The sequence below is a fragment of the Dendrobium catenatum genome, unplaced genomic scaffold (assembly GCF_001605985.2).
Source record: "Dendrobium catenatum unplaced genomic scaffold, ASM160598v2 fragScaff_scaffold_1202, whole genome shotgun sequence".
NCBI lineage: Eukaryota > Viridiplantae > Streptophyta > Magnoliopsida > Asparagales > Orchidaceae > Dendrobium > Dendrobium catenatum.
The window spans coordinates 427,093-431,866 of NW_021319664.1; positions in this window are offsets into that span (position 1 = coordinate 427,093).

Sequence of the window (4,774 nt, forward strand, 5' to 3'; positions counted from 1 at the left end):
CCCCCCCGTATTTCATCCTTTCGATAAGAATGTGCAAGTACAACACTAAAATAACCATAAGAAAATAAACTACAAAGAATAAATAGCATAAAAATACTAGTAAAACAAGGGACCCTGGTCATCAGATGGAGGAGGTGGTGGTGGTGGTTGCTGAAAGTAACTGGACAATGTGGCAAATTATGCCCCAAACCAGGCCTATCCTAGTCGTGCCGCTGCTATTGGTGTGCAACATAGGCATCAAACCAGACCATATCCTCAGTGTGCTGCTACTGCTGGTGTGCTATATAAGTCTCAAAACGGGTCTCCTACTGATCGAATCTCTCCACCAACTAACCTAGCTAAAAGTGCTGGTGGAGAGGGACAGGTGTAATAATAGGAGCAGGAGCCTCCTCCTCCTCGGCCCCTGAGATTCCCATCCCCTGGGTGGAGATGAGTACTATAAAGGATGTTAAAGAAACTATTTGAGTAGAAGGGTGGCTGAAGGTTGGGAGGAGTAGGATATTGAAGATTGTATTTGGATTTAAGAACATATATTATGATGTGTCCTAGAAAAAGATTGGGCTTCCTTCTATGACATGGATCTCAAATAGTAATCAAATGCTCGATGTAACAAAAAAATCAGGTATGTGGCATTGAATTCTTTATGGGCCAGAATGCAAAAGGTAGTGAGATAAAGAAGTGGAGTGATATGGACTCGGTCACCAGCTTTTGGAATAATAGAAGTGCGTAGGACGTGTTGGATTGTCCTAGCATCTTTAAGTAAAGAGCTAGTCTCTTCAATATGAAAATGGGCGTTAGTGTGGCGTAGAAAGTGATTGGCTGTAGACAAATCAAAGTAACGATAAAAAATGAGGGTATGCAGCTTATCCCCAGTGGTGGAAATTTGTATTAATTATGCACAATCTCTGTATGTAATTTCGAAAGGGCTTTGATTCACATAAGAGGTGAGAGTAGTGTAGGAAGAATTAATTCAGAGGTTGGCATAAAATTCAAAAAGAAGTTCATAATTAAAGGGAATTGTGAGAGTGAGAATAAATCATAAAGAGGTGTGAGTGAAAAGGTCGAGTACTGGATAGGAGAGGTTATTTGGATTGATTGATCTAGAGAGAGTAATGCTATAATCATTATATCGGTGGTAGGCAGCCCGATCGTCTACCTCCCAAAATCAAGGGTCCAGCATGGCCCTTGAGGAGCTTCCAGACATGTGATGAGCACGCTTACCTCTAGCAATTAGTAAAGAGGGCAAGGGAAACAGGAATTAGAAAGTCAAAGGAAAGGAGAGGTGTAAAGAAAAATGGTTGAATTGTGCTCAATTTAAAGAATTGGTCGGATCGTCTTGGACGATTGTAGGATCGTCCAGGCCGATCCGATGCAATTATTATGGCTGGTCGATTGATCAAAAAGGAGGTCCGATCATCTGGGATTATCTGATATCGTCCGGGGCGATTAGACATAGACGATCGTCCTGAGGACTCTAGCCGGACAAACGTTGAAAAAGCATATCGTCTAGACCAATTAGGTGGATCATCTAAAACGATGCTCAATAATTAATCATACCAACCAAATTTAAAATATTTTAAATTATGTGCCACGTGTATCATCCAGGACAAACAGTGGATAGGCCAGGATTACTGTCCAAAAATGGATTGTCCCGAGTGATTTTAAAATTTTAAATGTACTAACACGTGTATCGTCCATGATGAACAAGTATATCAGACGGGACGATTACAATAAACACATCATCCAGGATGATAATGGATCGTCTAGGATGATCAAGATGATTGCAGTAGAGGACGATCATATTGTCCTGGACGATAATGGATCATCCAGGATAATGAATAGCAGAAAAGTCAAAATGTTAAGCAGATGGAGTTTTTGAAGAAAGATGAGACAATCATCCAGAATGATATAAATATTGGCCAAGACGATGTGAAAAAAACTTAAATCAGAGGAAGGATGTAGATGATCAGAGAAGGCCCAAAAATAATAAAATCAACTAAAAACAATAATGATAAAACACAACAAAAGCATAAAATCTTGCAAAAAAACAAAGTTTTTTTTTTTTAAAATCAAGGCATGAACATGATATAGTATCCATGTTAATGATTTTAAAAATTTGTAAGTTAATGAGTTAACAACATCAAAAATCCAAAAAATGGTAAAAATATCCGATCATGTTAACCCTAAGCTAGAACTTTTTTTAGGGAAAAAAATGTCTTTTGAAATCAAAAGGTCTAACTCAAAAAATTCATTTAGATAAGAAAAAGAGATCTGATCAAAACTTGGTTTCAGAAAAATATCTTATAGAATAATGTATCAAAGTAGTTTGTTAGAATCGCAAAATTGGAAATCAAGTCCTTAAAAATCTCAAGTGATATAAGAAATCTTCTAAGTTTGAAGAGTTGAACAAAAGGAAGATAGCTTGCTTTTTGATGGGCTCATATTATGTATCTTGTCCATTGAATGGCACACTTTATGCATCTTTTTTATTTTTTATGCACTTGTGTATATTTTTCAATTTGGCATCATTGCGCATCTTTTGCTTTTGGAATCATTGGCCACTTTCTTTTTCATTTTTTTTGCAAGCTAGATTCTTTTCCAAAAACTCTTAAATATTCTTAGTTGTGAGTATATCTTCTAGATATTGTAGAAAAAAACTCACTCTCTAATATAGGGAAGAACAAACCACAAAATTGAATTAAAAATCATATGAGAGATGCATTGATAGGAAAATGAGAAATCTTGAAGTAACATAAAAACTTTGATTATTATAAATATAAGCTAGATTACTGTAGTAAGATAAAAAAGATCTCAATTACAAAATCCAGTTGTTAATTTGAAATAGTCTTTTATTTAGAAAAGAAAATTTCACCACCAAAATAGGTTAGAGAAAGAGACACAATCAATAGTGTTTTTACCCTTTAGCAGATTTAAGAGATGGAAAAAATTGACTACAAATTTTGAAAAAGACAAAAACAATTCATAAGATATCAATTCAGCGATGATTTGAAAAATAAAACAAATTAAGGCAAAAAAAATAAATTACCAAAAATAAAGAAAAGCAACTACAAAAAAAATAAACAACAAAAAAACTACCAAAAATAAAGCAAAGTAATCAGCAGATAACATATCAAAAATCTGTAGAAATCAAATTCAAGCATTAATGTCAATCACACCCAATCTAGTCCTTAAAGTGCCGAAAGTGTCGAAGACTAGTGGTTTAGTAAATATGTCAGCTATTTGATTCTCAGTCGCCACATCGTGTAACTCAATGTCTCCCTTAGTCACATGGTCTATAAGAAAGTGATCCCTAATGTCAACGTGCGTAGTCCTTAAATGTTGGATAGGATTCTTAAAAATATATAGGGCACTAGTGTTGTTACAAAGAATTGAGATGGTGCCTATAGGAAATCCTAAATCCAATACATGCTGTTTTAACTAAAGGACCTGGGCCATACAACTTCCTAAAGAAATGTACTCAGCTTCAGCAGTGGAAAGTGCAATAGAGTTTTGCTTTCTACTAGGCCAATAGACTAAGGATTATCCTATGAATTGGCAAGATCCATAAGTACTTTTTCTATCCACCTTACATCTTACAAAATCAGAATCAAAATATCTAATAATCTCAAAAATAGTGTTGTGCCTAGGATACCAGATTCCTAAGTTTTGGGTCCCTAAAAGGTATCTAAGAATTCTCTTAAGTGCAGTCAGGTTGGATTCCTTAGGGTAGCATAAAGACAAACACTAGACATTATATCACGTCAGCTAGTAGTCAGGTAAAGTAAAGATCCAATCATCCCTCTATACTTCTTCTGATTAACAGACTTTCCACTTGGGTCCTTATCTAACTGAACACTGGAGGTCATGGCAGTATTAATTTGCTTGGCTTTATCGATCTCATACTTCTTCAAGATATCCTTTATGTATTTTGTTTAATTTAGAAAGGTTTCATCTTCTAATTATTTTATGCTAAACCCCAAAAAGTAGGACAATTCTCCTATCATACTCATCTCAAACTCTCTACTCATTATTTTAGAAAACTCATCACATAATCTCTTTAGATTATTTGGATTGTCATATACGATCATGCGATCGTTCTTTATGATTAGTTTAAGAGATTGAACAAACTATCTAGTACTATAGCTAGAGATTAAATATTATCTCATATATCAATCGATTCATAACATATGAAGTTTGAGGGTCATCCTTTATGATCAGTGAAAAATTATAATTTTTCATTTTGGATGATGGGCGGCGTTTAGTTATCATCCCATATAGAAATCAATTCATATAATATGATTATATATGATTATACTGTAAGATCTAATCAAATAATTTAACCATAATTAAACACCCAATCATAGTGTCAATTTAGGCATAACTTTCATCAAGAATATAATACAAAATAGACCATACGGTATGATTAGACACATATTTTAAATATTAAAATATTTCCTAAATTATGGTTGGTGACTATTTTGCTAATTATAATAAATCATTCTGATCATACATTATGATGAGTTTGATCGCTCGTAATTAATCTAGGTTCCCTAATTAGGGTTTTCTATTTTAACAGATTTTCTATTATGATACAAATTGTAATGTACAATTAGTTAAAAAAAAAAATTAAGTCACAAACATACTCCCTTTAATGTGTGTGTGTGTGTGTAAGGTTACTTAGCTTTGTATCCACCATGTATATGACTTGACTTAAGAAAGGTAAACATATATTAAAGTTGAAATTACAAACAAACTCAATCTTAGTCTACCCAAT